Here is a 20,151-nt window from a genome sequence, read left to right as displayed (position 1 = left end):
TAAAAAAAAAAAAAAAAAAAACTTTATTGAGGTATAATTTACATACAATAAAATTCACCAATTTTAAATGTACGGTTCGACGAACTTTTTTTTTTTTTTTTTTTGAGACAGAGTCTCGCTGTCTCCCAGGCTGGAGTGCAGTGGCGCGATCTTGGCTCACTGCAGGCTCCGCCCCCCGGGGTTCACGCCATTCTCCTGCCTCAGCCTCCCGAGTAGCTGGGACTACAGGCGCCCGCCACCTCGCCCAGCTAATTTTTTGTATTTTTAGTAGAGACGGGGTTTCACCGTGTTAGCCAGGATGGTCTCGATCTCCTGACCTCCTGATCCGCCCGCCTCGGCCTCCTAAAGTGCTGGGATTACAGGTGTGAGCCACCGCGCCCGGCCCGGTTTGACGAACTTTGACAAATGTATACAGTTGTATAATTACCACCACGGCGTTTATTTTTTTAAACTGTGTGTTATCTTTTAGGAATTGGGTAGCAGATTTATCCCTGGGAATGTTATGAGGTTTCTGTGCTCAGATTCAATACTGTGAGATCAGAATGAATATTAGAGTGTTAATGTGCCAACTTGGGAGGAAATAGGAAAACCTTAGGTATTTAATGGTGAGGTAAATGGGAAGAATAAGAGGGAAAGACATTTATTGGATCGGGGAAAGATAAATAAATTCAGGAGGAAGTAGATTTTAGTTACCTTTAAGACAGAGGATACATTTTGGGGAAAAAGTTACCAAAAGATTTAAGGAGTTGAAGTTTTTTTTTTTTTCTTTTGAAATGGTAGCTCCTGAAATATAAAACTTAACATCTTTGGCTGTGCTTAAGAAGCGCTTAACAGGCCGGGCGCGGTGGCTCAAGGCTGTAATCCCAGCACTTTGGGAGGCCGAGGCGGGCGGATCACGAGGTCAGGAGATCGAGACCATCCTGGCTAACACGGTGAAACCCCGTCTCTACTAAAAATACAAAAAATTAGCTGGGCGTGTTGGCGGGCGCCTGTAGTCCCAGCTACTCGGGAGGCTGAGGCAGGAGAATGGCGTGAACCCGGGAGGCGGAGCTTGCAGTGAGCCGAGATTGCGCCACTGCACTCCAGCCTGGGCGACAGAGCGAGACTCCGTCTCAAAAAAAAAAAAAAAAAAAAAAAAAAAGAAGCGCGTAACAAATTATGGTTGTTCAAATAATACTTAAGGGTGGGGATGGTGTAAAGTGGTTGAAGGCCTTGCCCTTCCACCTATGACAGAATATCCTTAGTGTTGATCTCTAACTTGTTTTAAGTAATATTCCACAAAGGGAAGAATACATTAGGTAGCAATTGTGGCTTGCGGGGAAGATTGTTTCTTCATTTTCATAGTTTCTCAAGTCACTGAACTTCTCCCAGTATGCTTTAGCTCAAGTCTCTGTCTCTGTCTTAGAAAATGCCTGGAACCTCTGCTAGTGAGCTTCTAGAAGCTTCATTTCTACCTTCTCTTTATTTTTTGATTTTATCTTTATTCATTCTATTTCTCTATGGTGACTTTTTTTTTTTTTTTGAAACGGAGTCTCACTGTGTCGCCCAGGCTGGAGTGCAGTGGTGCGATCTCGGCTCACTGCAAGCTCCACCTCCCGGGTTCATGCCATTCTCCTGCCTCAGCCTCCGGTCATTTCCTGCCTCGGCCTCCCGAGTAGCTGGGACTACAGGTACCCGCCACTACGCCCGGCTAATTTTTTGTATTTTTAGTAGAGACGGCGTTTCACCACGTTAGCCAGGATGGTCTCGATCTCCTGACCTCGTGATCCGCCTGCCTCGGCCTCCCAAAGTACTGGGATTACAGGCGTGAGCCACCGCGCCCGGCCAGTGACTGTTTTATAAGCCCCTCTGTCACCCATGGATTTGTCTGAGAATGGAAACTTTTTTTTTTTGCTCTGCCCGAAGCAAAGGAATTCTTGTTAAATCTACCATTGGTCCTCCGTATGCCATTAGGAAAAAATGACCCTTTAAATCTACTCAAAAGGGTGACTATAATAGTGTTCCCTTCTTGAGCGGGGGACATGCTAATCTTCTCTGTATTGTTCCAGTTTTAGTATTTGTGCTGCAGAAGTGACTACTCTGTTCACCTTTGAAAAAATAATAACTCTATGAGGTGGTCATTATCCTTATTTTATAAATGGGGGAACTGAGCTCAGAGCAGTTAACTGCCAGAGCAAGTGAGGGGCAGACCATTGATTCGAGCTCAGGTATGATTCATGCTCAGGTTTGGGATCTATGTCATTACACTCTCAGTTGTATGGGAGTGGAGGGTCAAGGGAAGAGCTTGGAAATACAGTATTAAAATATGAGCCACAACATAACAAGCATTGCTAACCTTTTTAGGCATTGCTGTTGTCATCTATGACTTTCTTAATTCCTGGAGATTCCTCCTTATGTTCTAAGGAATTTATAGTTAATCCTTTAGTATTGCACAACTTCCTTCCCAGACCCAGCATTTCTTTTCTTCTTTTTTTTTTTTAAGAGACGGGATCTCACTCTCTCGATCTGGAGTATAGTGGCAGTCATAGCTCACAGCAGCCTCGAACTCCTGGGCGTAGGCAGTTCTTCCTCAGCCTCCGATTAGCTGGGACTACAAGTGTGCACCACGATGCCCAGCTAATTAAGAAACTGTTTTTTTTTTTTTTTTTTTTTTTGTAGAGACAGGGTTTTGCTTTGTTGTCCAGGCTGGTCTTGAACTCCTGGGCTCAAGCGATCCTCCCACCTTGGCCTCCCAGAGTGTTGGGATTACAAGCATGAGTGGCACCTGGCCCCAACATTCATTCTTTTTTTTTTTTTTTTTGAGAGAGTCTCACCCTGTCACCCAGGCTGGAGTGAAGTGGTGTGATCTCGGCTCACTGCAACTTCCACCTCCTGGGTTCAAACGATTCTCCTCCCTCAGCCTCCCGAGTAGCTGGGATTACAGGTGCCAGCCACCATACCCAGCTAATTTTTGTATTTTTAGTAGAGACAGGGTTTTACCATGTTGGCCAGGCTGGTCTCGAGCTCCTGACCTTGTGATCCGCCTGCCTCGGCCTCCAGAAGTGCTGGGATTACAGGTGTGAGCCACTGCGCCTGGCCTTATTCTTTATAAACATGGTACTTTGTATCACTGGCTATTTGAATTACTCCTCTGAAAGCTTCTACCAGGGTAATCTTTCATTCAAGACCTGCCGTATTTGCATGTGCCCCTTTTTACCTGTTTGTTTCTTTATTTTTACAAAAAAATTTAAAAATATGGACTGCTTTATGAATTAGCATGTCATCCTTGTGCAGGGCACATACTAATCTTCCCTGTACCATTCCAATTTTAGTATTTGTATTGTGGAAGTGAGTACTCTATTCCTGTTTTTATCTGGACAAAATAGTATTTTAAAAATGTATTATGGGCCGGGCTAACATGGTGAAACACCGTGTCTACTAAAAATACAAAAAATTAGCCAGGCATGGTGGCAGGTGCCTGTAGTCCCAGCTACTCGGGAGGCTGAAGAAGGAGAATGGCGAGAACCCGGGAGGTGGAGCTTGCAGTGAGCCGAGATCGTGCCACTGCACTCCAGCCTGGGCGACAGAGCGAGACTCTCAAAAAAATATATGTATATATATTACGTTATTAAAAACTTTATTATTGAAGTATATAATACATATACAGAAAAATGCATGTAAAAGTGGAACTTGATGTTTTTTTCCCACAAACTGAATATACCCATGTAAGCAGCACCTAGATCTAGATCAAGAAACAGCGTTACCAGTACCTAGAAGCCCCTATCCAGTTCCCTTTCAGTTCCTGTCTCCCCTCTACCACCTAGTGTAATCACCATCCTGACTTCTGACAGCATAGATTATTTTGCTCTTTTTTTGTACTTTTGTAAAAATTGAATCATACAATATATATTCTTTGTGGTCTGGCTCCTTTTATTTAACACTAACATGAGCGTGCAAAAAGTTTTAGTGGTTTTTAGATTTGGAATAAAATTCAAATTTCAGCTCTTTTTTTTTTTTTTTTTGAGACAGTCTCGTTCTGTCGCCCAGGCTGGAGTACAGTGGCGTGATCTCAGCTCACTGCAACCTCCACCTCCCACATTCAAGCAGTTCTCTGCCTCAGCCTCCCAAGTAGCTGGGATTACAGGTGCCTGCCACCACACCAGGCTAATTTTTGTGTTTTTAGTAGAGACGGAGTTTCACCATGTTATGTTGGCCAGGCTGGCCATGAACTCCTGACCTATTGATCCACTCACCTTGGCCTCCCAAGGTGCTGGGATTACAGGCGTGAGCCACCACGCCTGGCCATTTCAGCTCTTTATTTTGACCTATAATGCCCTGTATAGCCCGTCTCCTGCCTACTTTTCGGGTAGGCAGTTGGCATCTTATGCCAATCTCATTGCCCGTTATGCCTCTGTTACGCTAACTTCTTATTTTTATTCTTATTTAATTTTTAGAGATGGGGTCTCACTATATTGCTCAGGCTAGTCTCAAACTCCTGGCCTCAAGCTGCCCTTTGGCCTCCAGAGTAGCTGAGATTACAGGCATGAGCCACTGGCCTTATTTATTTTTAAACTCAATGAGCTGTTTCCTACCTCAGGGCCTTTGTATGCATGGCTCTGTCTTCCTTGAACACTTCTTTCTCCTGCTCTTCTGCCTTCACGCCTGAGCTTATGTATAAATATCAGGGATACTTTTTCTCATCATCGTGTCTTGCTAGTCCTTTCCCATTATTCCTTATTACTGGCTTCTGTTGCCTCCTTTCATAGCACCTATTTTGCAATTTATGATTATATATCTGTGTGCATGATTATTATGTCTTCCCTGCTAGATTCCACGAAAGCAGAGAACTCATCTGTTTTGTTCTCCAGTGTATGTCTAGTGCCTAACACAGTGACTGACATAGAGTAGGTATTTAATAAATATTTAATGGCCATATTCTCAATGCAGCACCTTTGTTCCCATTATCTTTTGTCCTTTCCTCTTGTGCTGTTTAACTGTTTAAATCTTTTCCACCCCTCAAGACTGAGCTCAGTTCTCCCTCTTTGAAGTCTATCATGGTTTTGCAACAGTTAATCTTTCTTCTCTAAAATTTTATAGCATTTACTGCCAATACCACCTTGTGTTCGTGGGAAATCACACTATCACATATCTTATTTTACCTAGTTGTACCAAAAGCTTCTTACTTTCTCAGAAATCTTGTAGCTTGTTATGCCAGTACCCCTCATATTTTTCGTTAACTTGACCAGCTTCTATTAATATCTTAATTACCTAATTTGACTGGAAGCTTCTCAATCAGAAGCTGTTTTAGCTAATGCCTTCCTCAGTTATTTTCACTGGCACATAGTAGGTCTTTAGTAGAGTTTTTGATGACCAACGATATTTATGTATAGGTAGCAATTTTAATTTCTTAAGCTTATTAACATAGATTCTTTTTATTAGAATCCTGCTTAGTATTTTCTCTAAAGGCCAGGGGTGCACCAGTTGCTTCAGGCGATATAGAGACTATTAGGGTGTGAAAGTACAGGAGTCCAGTCCTAATGCCACAAAGCAGATACTCGTTTGGAACTTGTCACTGGCGTAGAATTAACTATGCAGAGTTCCTTCTTAGAAAAAATGCTTTATCAGTGCTTGTTTAATGCTCTCAGATTGGAATTACTAACAGAAACAAGACACTAGGTAGTACTTTATTTGAATTTTCTATTGACTAACATTTTGATGTCAACAGTGAAAATCTTGAGCCAATTAAATCTGCTTAAAGCTGCTTTGTCTGATTGGTAAGCTCTCTCAGTAGTTATTCTTCCTCTTGTGTTAAAGGCAGAAGAATGTGTGTTCTATAAGCCAACTTAAATGCAAATTTAAATTAGTAGCAACTTAGTTGATTTAACTCAGGACATATTTCAAATTAAGTGGTAAATGTAAATTATTTTTTAGGAGGTGTACCTACTGTGTATTTTAAATCAGTGATTATTTTGGCTTTTCTGATGAAACTATATTAGAATATTATAGGGTAATGTAGTAATTGGTTTGTTTTTGTTTTTGTTTTTTGAGACAGAATTTTACTCTTGTCGCCCATGCTGGAGTGCAGTGGCGTGATCTTGGCTCACTGCAACCTCTACGTCTTGGGTTCAAGCGATTCTTCTGTCTCAGCCTCCCGAGTAGCTGGAACTACAGGCGCCTGCCACGATGCCCAGCTAATTTTTGTATTTTTAGTAGAGACGGGGGTTTCACCATGTTGGCCAGGCTGGTCTCGAACTCCTGACCTCAAGTAATCCGCCTACCTTGGCTTCCCAAAGTTTTGGGATTACAGGCATGACCCACCACGTCTGGTGTGATACTGATATTGTTAGCCATTGGCTATGTGACAGGCACTATCCTGAGCATTTTTCATACATTAGTTTATTTACTCATTCACTCAAGAAATATTTATTGAGTACCTATCATGTTTCAAGCTCATAATCTCATGTATTCTTCACCACACCCATGAAGTAAGTATGTAGTTTATAATTTTAACCCCATTTTACAGATGAGGAACTGGTACACACAAGCTAGATATCCAGTGTCACAATCCGTTGAGGGTCAGATATTGAGATTTTTTTAAAGAATGCCAGTTAGTGACATCTTTGGCATGAATAATTCTATGCTAGATTTTTATCTTTGGGAGGGGAACAGTAATCAAATTTTTTTTTTTTTTTTTTTTTTTTGAGACAGAGTCTCGCTCTGTCGCCCAGGCTGGAGTGCAGTGGTGCGATCTCGGCTCACTGCAAGCTCCGCCTCCCTGGTTCACGCCATTCTCCTGCCTCAGCCTCCTGAGTAGCTGGGACTACAGGTGCCCGCCACCACGCCTGGCTAATTTTTTTGTATTTTTAGTAGAGACGGGGTTTCACCGTGTTAGCCAGGATGGTCTCGATCTCCTGACCTCGTGATCTGCCCGCCTCAGCCTCCCAAAGTGCTGGGATTACAGGCGTGAGCCACCATGCCCGGCCATTAATCAAATTTTGAAGTCTTTGGTAAACTGTAGTCAAAATGATTAGAACAGAATGTGATAAGCTAAACTGAGATTACTTCTTCTCTTACCCCCAACCCATGTCTTTTTTTTTTTTTTTTTTGAGATGGAGTCTTGCTCTGTCATCTCAGCTCACTGCAACCTCTGTCTCCCGGGTTCAAGGGCTTCTCCTGCCTCAGCCCCCTGTATAGCTGGGATTACAGGCGCCTGCCACCACAGCCGGTGAATTTTTGTATTTTTAGTAGAGATGGCGTTTCACCATGTTGGCCAGGCTAGTCTTGAACTCCTGACCTCAAGTAATCTGCCCACCTCCGCCTCCCAAAGTGCTGGGATTACAGGCATGAGCTACCATGCCTGGCCCCTAACCCATCTTTTTTTTTTTTTTTTTTTTTTTTTTTGAGACAGTGTCTTGCTCTTGCCGCTCAGTCCGGAGTGCAATGGCACGATCTCGGCTCACTGCATCCTCTATCTCCCGGGTTCAAGTGATTCTCCTGCCTCAGCCTCTCAAGTGGCTGGGATTACAGGCGCCTGCCACCATGTCTGGCTAATTTTTGTATTTTTAGTAGGCAGGGTTTTGCCATGTTGGCCAGTCTGGTCTCGAACTCCTGACCTTGTGACCCGCCTGCCTCGGCCTCCCAAAGTGCTGGGATTACAGGCATGAGCCACTGCGCCTGGCCTTACCCATCTTTTACAAGAAAAATTTCACAGAACAACAAACAATATGGGAAGTCTTTATTTTGGAAAATCCCAGTTTATTCAAACCAAGGTCAACCAAGTATAAAAAGATGAGTGGATATAAATAACCATATTAAATACTGTTCCTTCAAGGGCACTCTGGAAGCAAATATAATAGAAGTATGAGTTTAAATGTTTAAATTAGACAATTTCAGTTGTTTTTCATTACTTTTCAGTATCATTTTACTGCTTTCACACAGATCTGGTATGATATTTCACATTTACAATTTTGTTACTATGTAGTTTCATAGTCATCTCTGGGGCAACTGTAAGGTATTATGACTGCCTTTTTTTTTTTAAAGAGACAGGTTCTCATTTTGTTGCACAGCCTGGAGTGCGGTGGCTCAATAATAGCTCACTACAACTTTGAACTCCTGGGCTCAAGTGATCCTCCTGCCTCAGCCTCCTGAGTAGCTAGGGCTACTAGTGCATGCCATCCTGCCTGGCTAATTAAATTTTTTTTTTTGTAGGGACAAGATTTATTTATTATTTTTGCTTTGTTTTGAGATGGAGTCTCGCTCTGTGGCTCATGCTGGAGTGCAGTGGTGCTATCTTGGCTCACTGCAACCTCTGCCTCCTGGGTTCAAGCTATTCTCCTGCCTCAGCCTCCTGAGTATCTGGGATTACAGGCACCCACCACCACGGTGGGCTAATTTTTGTATTTTTAGTAGAGATGAGGTTTCACTATATTGTCCAGGCTGGTCTTGAACTCCTGACCTCAGGTGATCTGCCTGCCTTGGCTTCCCAAAGTGCTGGGATTATAGGCATGAGCCACCGTGCCCGGCGAGACAGGTCTTGATATGTTACCCAGGCTGATCTTGAACTCCTGGCCTCAAACGATCCTCCTGCCTCAGCCTCCCAAAGTGCTGGGATTATAGGTGGGCACCACTGTGCCTGGCCTAGGACTGCTTTTTAAAAACAAACATCAGAACTCTCCAAATGGGAAGTTATTATTTTTTTATTGAGACAGGGTCTCACTCTGTTACCGAGGCTGGACTCCAGTGGCATGATCACAGCTCACTGCAGCCTTGAACTCCCGGGCTCTAGAAGTCCTCTCACTTTAGCCTCCCTAGTAGCTAGGACTATAGGCATACACTACCACATCTACTAATTCTTGTATCTTTTGTTAGAAATGGGATTTTGGCATGTTGCCAGGCTGGTCTGCAACTCCTGGGCTCAAGTGATCCTCATACCTTGGCCTTCCAAAGTGTTGGGATTGCAGGCGTGAGCCACTGCTCCCTGCCTTGGAAAGTTATGTATTTATTTTAGTGACATTTCCAAATTCTGAAATATTTGGTATATTTCTTTTGAATTTGTCTTTAGAGCATATTGCGTGTTCTTAGTTCTGGTAAGTCTTCATTTTGCAGGTGCTTATATTTAACTTTTGGAGATAGGAAAGTCTGGTGAATGAAGTGAGTGGTCAGCATTGTTTTTGGTCACAAATGAAATGTTATTCTAAAAGGTGGAGACTAAGATTTTGTGTGTGTGTGAGGTTTGTCTTTGAGAATCCTATAAATGGCACGTCAAAAAAGTTTTGAGTCTTGGCCACGTGATTGGAAGATGCGCCCAGTCATCCCAATCCTTGGAAGGTCTTACCTCCTAAGATGACGCCATTGAATAACAGCACTTGTTTTCAGTGCTGAAACCTCTATAAAACAAATCATGGTATGAATATAACCCATATTACAATTAAATTGGAATTCTCTTAATGAAAACATTAGGTTGTATTAACGTCACTGTGATTTTATTTATAACGTTAATAAATTAATATTTTTTTTTTTTATTTTTTTATTTTTTTTATTTTTTTATTTTTATTTTTTTTTGAGACGGAGTCTCGCTCTGTCCCCCAGGCTGGAGTGCAGTGGCGCGATCTCGGCTCACTGCAAGCTCCGCCTCCCGGGTTCACGCCATTCTCCTGCCTCAGCCTCCAGAGTAGCTGGGACTACAGGCGCCCGCCACCGCGCCCGGCTAATTTTTTGTATTTTTAGTAGAGACGGGGTTTCACCATGGTCTCGATCTTCTGACCTCGTGATCCGCCCACCTCGGCCTCCCAAAGTGCTGGGATTACAGGCGTGAGCCACTGTGCCCGGCCGATAAATTAATATTGTTAAATTTTGTCTAAGAAAGGAACATTTTTAGTCTGTTGACAGGCAAATCTGTGTAGGAACAGATTCGAACTTAAGTATAATTAAAGGGCGAAATGTATTTTCCTGGCCCACTTTCCAATGCTTTATTTTTTATTTTTATTTTTTGAGACAGTCTCGCTCTGTTGCCCAGGCTAGAGTGCAGTGGCATGATCTCGGCTCACTGCAACTTCCGCCTCCTGGGTTCAAGCGATTCTCCTGCCTCAGCCTCCCGAGTAGCTGGGATTAGAGGCTCATGCCACCATGCCTGGCTAATTTTTGTATTTTTAGTAGAGACAGGGTTTCACCATGTTGGCCAGGCTGGTCTCGAACTCCGACCTCAAGTGATGTGCTTGCCTTGGCCTCCCAAAGTGTTGGGATTACAGGTGTGAGCTACTGTTCCTGGCCGGCTTTATTTGCATAGGCTTTCTACAGATGCTGAAGAACTCAGATAGAAAAATGGTATCATTTACCTTGGTCTGACAGCATTTTTCTGTTTCTAAACATAAATCTGTTTTTATCTAGTTTCAAGTTAACTGGTAACGTTAAATGTTGAGATAAAGTTAATTTTTGGTTAAGTCCTGAACAGCTTTATCAAAAATGTGCTGTTTTCCCAATTATCTGGGGGTATTTATCTGATTTAGGCCGTTTTAGTGATTCACCAGTGAATGAGCAGCTCATTTAAGTGTTTATTTTTTTTTAGATGGAGATTCACTCTTGTTGCCCAGGCTGGAGTGAGTGCAATGGCACGGTCGTGGCTCTTGGGTTCAAGTGATTCCCTCATCTCAGCCTTCCGAGTAGCTGGGATTACAGGCACCCGCCACCACGCCTGGCCCATTTAAGTTTATAATTCAGATTTTTCGAAGAATTCTTAGTCATTGAGGACTAATGATGAAACCAGTTACTGACTTCTATGTGACAGCTACAGTACTTAAGTACTTTTTATGTGTTTATTTAATCTCTTTTCAGCAACCCATTAGGGTAGATACTAATACTATTATTATCCTCATTTTGCAGAGGAAAAAACTAAGTCCCTAAGATGTGAGATCGGTTTGCCCCAAGGTCAGTGCCAAGCTAGGATTTGACCTTGAGTTTACTCTTGAACATTACATTGTTTTAACACATAATGATTTTATGAACTGTGCACTGCCCTCTAAATGAGGTCAACATTGTCTTATGTTTCCTAGGATCGAAAGAAAGCCATTTTTAGATCTTGATGGACTTAAAGATTCATTAAATGGAAGACTTTACAGAGGTATACAGAAGCTAGTTAAATACAGAAGATTCTTAAAGAGATATTTACAAAATGTAGTTAGGGTATGTAAACAAAGTAATGGTCCCTGGTGGATTTAAATCAGGAATACCAGTTTTTATGCTTCTTGCCACAGCTGTAATGGAGTGTAATATGACATATTCTTAGTGTAATTTGATAAAATTAGACATTTTCCAACATATGCGAAAATATTTTCTGTAGGAACTTGAGGACTTATGATTATGTTAGAATTTTGTTTTGAGACTAGATCCTAGGGCAGTTTTAAAGTGGCTACCAGAATCTTAAAGAAATGTGATGGAAAAATAGATGGGAGGACTGTAAGTGGGGCAGGGAGAAATAATACGGAAATAATAAGGTAACTTAGAGAGAAAAGGAAAATAAAGAAAAAAGAATCCCAGCACTTTGGGAGGCTGAGGCGGGTGGATCACGAGGCCGGGAGATCGAGACCACCCTGGCTAACATGGTGAAACCCCATCTCTACTAAAAATACAAAAAAAAAATTAGCCGGGCGTGGTGGCAGGCGCCTGAAATCCCAGCTACTCGGGAGGCTGAGGCAGGAGAATGGCGTGAACTCGGGAGGCGGAGCTTGCAGTGAGCCGAGATCATGCCACTGCACTCCAGCCTGGGCGACAGAGCAAGACTCCGTCTCAAAAAAAAAAAAAAGAAAAGAAAAAGAAGATAGGGTCTTGCTCTGTTCCCTAGGCTGGAATGCAGTACGTGATCATGACTCACTGCAGCCTTGATCTCCCAGCCTCAAGCAGTCCTTCCACCTCAGCCTCCCCAAGTAGCTGGGACTACAGGCACAAGCCACCATGCCTGGTAATTAAAAAAAATTTTTTTGTTGTTGAGATGGGGGTCTGGCTATGTTGCCCAGGCTGTTGTTGAACTCCTGGCCTCAAATGATCCTCCCACCGTGGCCTCCCAAAGTTCTGTGAGTTTTGACAAATGTATACTGTCCAACAACCACCACCACAATCAAGATTTTGCACAGTTCCATCACCTCCTCAAAGTCCCTTCTGCTCTTTTGTAGTCTACGCCAATTCTTACCCTCAGGCAACCACTGCGTTGTTTTCTATTCCTATCATTTTGCCTTTTCCAGAATGTTCTGTAAGTGGTAGTCTGTAGTCTGTAGCCTTTTAGTCTGGCTTATTTCACTTAGCATCATATTTTGGAGGTTCATCCACATTATTGCATGTATCAGTAGCTCATTCCTTTACATTGCTGAGTAGTATTCCATTGTATAGATATATTATAGTTTGTTTATTGACCAATTGAGGAGCATTTGGGTTGTGTGTGTGTGATAGAATCTCACTCTGTTGCCCAGGCGGGAGCTGCAGCCTCGACCTCCCAGGCTCAGATGATTCTCCCACCTCAGCCTCCTGAGTAGCTGAGATGACTACGAGTGTGCACCACCATTCGTGGGTAATATTTTTGATTTCTAGTAGAGTCGAGGTCTCACTATGTCACTCAGGCTGGTCTCGAACTCCCAAAGTGCCATGACTGGCTGAGACTCTGTCTTAAAAACAAAACAAAACAAAAACAGGTAAGAGAAAGGGCATCATCTCAGATTAAAGGGGTTTTTCATGTTGAATAATTTAGCCTTATGAAAAATTTACTATTCTTGGGTGGAAATACCATTGACTAAAATGACTGCCCTAGGAGGTCTGTTGTTATGCTAATAGTGTATGTTGAAATGACAAGTTACAGTTTACTGAGATTAGTTTTGGCTGAAGTGGTCTGTGAGGGCTTCATGCAGGCGGTTAGACTAGAGTTTTTCAATGGTTGATGGGTAGAGGTTGAAAAGGCAGAAAGGAAAGAGAAGGTTTTGTTTTTCTTTTACTTTTTAAATTTTTTTCTTTTGTATTTGAGAAAATTAAGGATGAGGGGATGGTTTTCTAGGCAAGAGCAAATCAAGGACAAAGATAGAGATTAAACGTATTATTGATGGGAACTTCGAATGCTTGTCTGATTAGTAATAGAGTTTAGATTATGGGCTAGGAAGGAGATAAGATTAGTGAAGTAATGCTCATTGAGATTATGAACAGTCTTAACAGTCATACCGAGGAATTTGGACCTGATCTTGCTAACATTTGGGAATCATTGAAGGTTTACAAGTTGAGCAGTGACTTGATGAACTTGGAATTATGACATTAATTAAGAAGTGTTATATAGATTATCTGAAAGGAAGCCAGTTAAGGAATTTTTTTAAAGAAATAAAATTGTGGCCGGGCACGGTGGCTCACGCCTGTAATCCCAGCACTTTGGGAGGCCGAGGTGGGTGGATCACGAGGTCAGGAGATCGAGACCATCCTGGCTAACACGGTGAAACCCTGTCTCTACTAAAAAATACAAAAAAATTAGCTGGGCACAGTGGCGGGCGCCTGTAGTCCCAGCTACTTGGGAGGCTGAGGCAGGAGAATGGCAGGAACCCAGGAGGCGGAGTTTGCAGTGAGCAGAGATCGCGCCACTGTACTCCAGCCTGGGAGACAAAGCGAGACTCCGTCTCAAAAAAAAAAAAAATAAAAAGAAAATTGTGCTACAGGCATGAATTTAGCAAGTGGAATGGGAAGAAAAAGAAATACATTGGAGAGATTTTGGAGAAGGAAGAGATGGGACTTGATAACGTAGAGAAGAAGAAAAGAAAGTGAGGTTAGCTCTTAAGCTTATGAAACTGGTAGAATTGGCTGGGCACAGTGGCCCACACTTGTAATCCTAGCACTTTGGGAGGTCGAGGCGGGTGGATCACCTGAGGCTAGGAGTTTGAGACCAGCCTGGCCAACATGGCAAATCCCCGTCTCTACTGAAAATACAAAAAGTAGCCGGGCATGGTGGTGGGCGCCTGTAATCCCAGCTACTCGGTAGGCTGAAGCAGGAGAATTGCTTGAACCCAGGGGGCAGAGGTTGCAGTGAGCCGATATTGTGTCACTCCACTCCAGCCTGGGCAAGAGCGAAACTCCGTCTCAAAAAAAAATAAAGAAAGAAATTGGTAGAATTGAGGAACATTTGTGATATTAGTTAACTGAAGTTGGAAAGGGGGCAAGACATAGCCTCTCTCTTTTGCCCTCAAATTCTCTGCTGACTGCATTATATCCATATGCTTTTTCAATTCCATTTATTTGTGAGATGTTGAGATTCTCTAAAATTGCCCCAGGATTAAGCTGGAAGTTAAAAGTTTAGTTTATTTTGGAAGTAATCATTTGGAAAAAAATACAGTACGTTTCAAACCATGAAACATTGTATAAGTTCCTAGTTATGAAAATCATACCTTAATAAATACTCTCATCCTTAGGTTAACTGTTAGGTAGAGAGGACTTTTTGGAAAACATTTGTTATTTTATGATTTGTTTAACATAATTTGCCCTGTGTGTATTAACAACAGTAACCAATAAATTGTGGTTCAGCTTGGATGGTTTAGTTTATAATGACATTAGTTAAAATAGTCTTCCATTTCTTTTCATTGCAACATGTGGAGTATATTATCTACCATTTCTTTTCTTTTTTTTTTTTTTTTTTGGAGACTGAGTCTTGCTTTTTTGCCCAGGTTGGAGTGCAGTGGCGTGATCTTGGCTCACTGCAACCTCCGCCTCCTGGGTTCAAGCAATTCTCCTGCCTCAGACTCCCGGGCAGCTGGGTCTACAGGTGTGTGCTATCATGCCCAGCTAATTTTTGTATCTTTATTAGAGACGGGGTTTCACCATATTGGCCAGGCTGGTCTTGAACTCCTGACCTTGTGATCCACCCGCTTCGGCCTCCCAAGTGCAGGGATTACAGGCATGAGCCACTGCACCTGGCCATTATCTACCATTTCTTAAGCATCTACTGTATAGTAGGTACTTGACTTACACTTTAATCTTTACAACTGCCTCATGAAATAGGTACTGTTATTCCTACTTTACAGGTGAGGAAATGGAAGCTCATAGAGGTTTAAGAAATATCCCTGTGGGAACCGGGAGAGTTAGAATTCTAGATCAGTGACTTTAAAATCCATGTTCTTTCTGCTCCTCTATCCTTGGATTACACATCATAAGAATAGGAATAAAGAGTGGGTCAGTTGAGCTAATTGATTAGATAGTAATTTGAATCAGTGAAGTGCTAACTAAATATTAACTGGTGTTATCTATCCTTTTCCATCCTGTCTGAGCATGCAAAGGGGGCTTAGAAGACCCAGTTATGGCTGGGTGCGATGGCTCATGTCTGTAATCCCAGCACTTTGGGAGGCCGAGGCGGGTGGATCACCTGAGATCAGAAGTTCAAGACCAGCCTGGCCAACATGGTGGAACCCCATCTCTACAAAAATACAAAAATTAGCCAGGCATGATGGCAGGTGCCTGTAATCCCAGCTACTTGGGAGGCTGAGGTAGGAGAATCGCTTGAACCTGGGAGGCAGGAGATTGCAGTGAGCCAAGATCGCACCATTGCACTCCAGCCTGGGCGACAGAGCGAGAGACTGCCTAAAACAAACAAACAAACAAACAAACAAACAAAAAACCCAGTTCTAAATCATAAAAATAGAAGACCCAGTTCTAGTCATGTGGCATTCATTTATCTTTTGGGGAATATCCCTCCTATGCCTTTGTAGAACACAACAAATTGTTATTAAAAACAAATGTCCAATTCGAAAAACAAACACAAACAAACTGTTGACACAGTTCAGCAAATTGCTAGTCTTGGCAAATGAAATTAAAGGATATTTCAGGTCCAGCTTCTGGGAAAGTGGGTTTTGGAAATGATTCCACTTGAAAATTAGGGCTAGTTAGTGCTGAAGACTTGTTGTCTGTGGTATCCAGCAGTTTTTTGATATGTTTGTCTTCATTCCCCTCATCCTCTGCAGCCATAAAGTTCTTTAGATTACTCTTCTTCATCTTCACTGTTGGTAAAAAGTTATCTCAAAGTTCATCTGCCTTATTGCCTCAGTATTTTAAAAGCTCAGTCCCATTCTTTTCTACCTCATTCTTGATGTCCCTTTACTACCTGTTTCTGCTGGGTCTGGTAGAACCTGTGCACAAATGTGAGCAAAGTCCTAAGTTCTTATTTTTTTTTCTTCCAATATTTCTTCCATCTCCTAACCCATAAGTGAAAACAAGGCTTTTTCTGTAATGAATGCTGTTATTTCTGTTTTCATTGGTTGAATACTCTGCAACTCCTTGGACGAGGGGAGCAATCATTGTAGTTCTAGTCATTCACTGTCCCTCTAGACCATTGTTTTGGCATTTTTGCACAGCTTCTGATTTTTCAAAAAGTCCGTAGCATCTGTTCTCTCTCCATTTTTATTGCTTTTTGTCTTTTGTCTTATTGCTTTATTTGCTTTTGTCTGATGACTTCCAGGATCCACATGGATCAGTTTTCTTCTTTGCATTCTCTAGTATCCAGTACCTCACTCTCATCAGTTATCTTTATCTCTTCCATCTTCAGCTTTGCTATTGAGTCTTTCTTTTCAGACTACAAATACAGAGGTCTTGTCTATCCTAAAACAAATAAAAATTTTCTGCCTTTTTATCTTTTTGAATTATTTTACTTCTAAACATTTTTTTTTTTTCTGAGACGGAATCTGGCTCCGTCACCAGGCTGGAGTGCAGTGGCGTGATCTTGGCTCACTGCAACCTCCGCTTCCCGGGTTCAAGCAATTCTCCTGCCCCAGCCTCCCGAGTAGCTGGGATTACAGGCGCGTGCCACCACACCCAGCTATTTTTGTATTTTTAGTAGAGACTGGGTTTCACCTTGTTGGTCAGGCTGGTCTCGATCTCGTGACCTCGTGATCCACCCACCTCGGTCTCCTAAAGTGCTGGGATTATAGGCGTGAACCACCACGCCCGGCCCTTTTACTTCTAAACATTTTTAAAATGGCATTCTGTTTGCAGCTTTTGCTTTTACACTCACTCACTTTTTAAGACTTTTCCGGTCTTGTTTCTGTCCCCAACACTACTGTAAATGTACATTCAAAAGACCCAATGTCTGTATATTCAGACGTTTTCCTAGCCTTGTTTTCCTTAATATCGCTGCAATATTTAAGTTGTCGATCATCTTCCTTGAGCCTCTTTGACTATGAGTTAAAAATATATGTGTTTGACCCCATCTAGCCTGGTAAGGCCATTTTGCCTGGCATTTGGCTGGTTGTTGGACTCTGGTGTTCATCTCGTGGCCTGTACTGACTAGCAGAGAAAGGGTGGAGCATGTTGGCACTGTACATCTTATAGTGCTCTGTACTCTGTGGACTTTTAAGTAAATGATTGATTTGACTTGCTAGTCTTCCTGTTTTCTCCTCCTCTCTCCTCAGTCCTGCTGTGGCTCATGTGTAAAATGGATTGGTCACTTCTGGTCTTGACTCTGGTTAAATCTATAACAAGTAAAAAGTCTTATGTTGTTTTCAGAGTGGACTTTCTTAATTTTTATTTTTGAATTTATTTTATTTTATTTTTTAGGCAAGGTCTCACTCTGTCACCTGGGCTGGAATACAGTGTTGCCATCATGGCTCACTGCAGCCTCGACCTCCCAGGCTCAAGCAATCCTCCGACCTCTGCCTCTTGAGTAGCTAGGACCATATGCATGTGCCACTACACCTGGCTAATTTTAAACATTTTTGGTAGAGATTGGTCTCTCTGTGTTTCCTAGGCTGGTCTTGAACTCCTGGGATCAAGTGGTCTTCTCACCGTGGCCTCCCAAAGCATTGGGATTATAGTCCAGACTTTTTGAAAGAATGATATGGATTAAGTCCTTTGGTAAATGCTTGTTAGATTTGAACTGCTCCAAAAATTTTGGGAAATTTTAATAACAATTAGTGTCCTAAATGAGAACATTTTTGTCTTCTCTTTTATTTTAGTATGGTTTCATGAAACAAATCAGATTCTATCACAGAAGAATAATTACACCGAGAATCTCAGTAGAATGGAATTCACAAGCACCACTTATTTTCAGGAATATTTGCTATAACATTGCACTGTGACAGTTCCCTGGAGTTTGTCATTGAATTTTGAGCTGAAGTTGCCCAGCTTCAGAAAGTTGCAGAGATAGCTGGGAAGAAGTAGCGTGGGATTTGGGTTAGGCTAATACAAATTTAGTAAAGCAAATTTTCGAGATGACCTGATTTTTTGAGAAGGAAACAGTACTGAGTTATGCCACTTTGGTTGTTGTTGTTTTGTTGTGCTACATTAAATGACCTTTGAAGATTGTCTTCTTGAAATTCTTTTTTAACCTTGGGAGATTTGAGTCATTCACTATTTTCAGATGTTTATTACCTCCCCTGACAAGAAATGGAATTATTCAGCCCAGAGAGATGAAAAAGAGCTTTGAACTCGGTCTGAAGGTTCCGGGTCAGTCTTTGTCATTATCTACCTGTATGAACTTGAGCAAGTCACAAGTCCCTTTACCTTTTGGGTTTGAGATTTGTCAAATGAAAAAGTAAGTAATTTTAAGAAGACACTACCTATTTTAATTTGGGGCGTTTGATGAAAAGCCATACAGAGTGACTCTCATGCTATTAGAAATGTGGCAGGTTATATTAAGAGGTAAGGGTTTGCAGTATTATCACTACACATAAGAAACACAATGTAGCTATTGTATTGTATTATTTCTTAAGTTCAAAATGGTAGAATAGATGCTTGCATAGGCAGCAATATTAGTTGCATGGATTATAAATTTACTGGAAAATATTATCAAAGTATGGAGACACTGAAATGTGAAATGTAAAACATATGTCCATTTCAAGATTACTTGATGGCTTTGAGGCAAACATTTTTTAGATACTTGTTTACATGGAAAATGGCAAAGAAAAATGAAATAAAAATATTAACAATAGTAGCTAATGGTGTTTGCTTAGCACTTACTATATGCCAACAACTATTCTGAGATGAGTTTATAATCCATTTAATTTTTTTTTTGGTAGAGACTGGGTCTCACTATGTTGCCCAGGCTGGTTTCAAACTCCTGGCCTCAAGTGATCCTTCCACCTCAGCCTTCCAAAGTGCTTGCTTAGTTTACAGGTGTGAGCACCTGGCTTTGGCCAACTTTCTTAAAGCATTAAGCATTTCTTTTTCTTCTTCTTTTTTTTTCTTTTTGAGACAGAGTCTTGCTCTGTCACCCCAGGCTGAAGTGCAGTGGTGCGATCTCGGCTCACTGCAACCTCCGCCTCCCAGGCTCACGCCATTCTCCTGCCTCAGCCTCTCGAGTAGCTGGGATTACAGGCTCCCACCACCATGCCTTGCTAATTTTTGTATTTTTAGTAGAGATGGGGTTTCACTATGTTGGTTAGGCTGCTCTGGAACCCCTGACCTAAGGTGATCCACCCGCCTCGGCCTCCCTAAGTGCTGGGATTACAGGCATGAGCCACCGTGCCAGGCCAGTATTAAGCGTTTCTTAAAGCCCATTTAGTTATTGTTATTATTATCATTATCATTATTATTATTATTATTATTATTTTTTTGAGACGGAGTCTCTCACCTAGGCTGGAGTGCAGTGGCGCGATCTCGGCTCACTGCAACCTCCGCCTCCCAGGTTCACGCCATTCTCCTGCCTCAGCCTCCCGAGTAGCTGGGACTACAGGCGCCCGCCACCACGCCCAGCTAATTTTTTGTATTTTTAGTAGAGACGGGGTTTCACCATCTTAGCCAGGATGGTCTTGAGCCCCTGACCTCATGATCCGCCCGCCTCGGCCTCCCAAAGTGCTGGGATTACAGGCATAAGCTACTGCACCCAGCCTATTATTATTATTTTCTTGGAGACAGAGTCTCATTCTGTCACCAAGGCTGGAGTACAGTGGTGTGATCATTGCTCACTGCAGCCTTGATCTTCCCGGGCTCAGGTGATCCTGCCACCTCTACCACCCAAGTAGCTGGGACTATAGGCGCACACCACACCACCTAATTTTTGTATTGTTTTGATAGAGATGGGGTTTTACCATGTTGCCCAGGCTGATCTGAAACTCCTGGGTTCAAGCAATCCTCCCACCTTGGCCTCCCAAAGTGCTGGCATTGCAGGTGTGAGGCACCGCATGGGGGTCCCATTTAGTTCTTAAATTCTGTGTGATAGGTATTATCCCTATTTTA

At 42.3% G+C, this 20,151-nt stretch overlaps 1 protein-coding gene, 1 non-coding gene and 1 pseudogene across 5 annotated transcripts in view; 1 reads left to right on the top strand and 2 right to left on the bottom strand.

The window, feature by feature from the left end:
- LUZP1 (leucine zipper protein 1) overlaps positions 1-20,151 on the top strand; it is a 93,281-nt gene that overhangs the window by 12,880 nt on the left and 60,250 nt on the right. The gene's annotated exons all lie outside the window — the stretch shown is intronic.
- LOC115833098 lies at positions 1,980-2,078 on the bottom strand (annotated as a pseudogene).
- Positions 3,229-3,335, bottom strand: LOC115833087. The gene has a single exon (XR_004028538.1). It is a non-coding gene; the product is annotated as a U6 spliceosomal RNA (small nuclear RNA).

The sequence above is a fragment of the Nomascus leucogenys genome, chromosome 24 (assembly GCF_006542625.1).
Source record: "Nomascus leucogenys isolate Asia chromosome 24, Asia_NLE_v1, whole genome shotgun sequence".
NCBI lineage: Eukaryota > Metazoa > Chordata > Mammalia > Primates > Hylobatidae > Nomascus > Nomascus leucogenys.
Note: the sequence above shows the minus strand (reverse complement) of the source record. Positions and strands in the feature narration are given on the sequence as shown.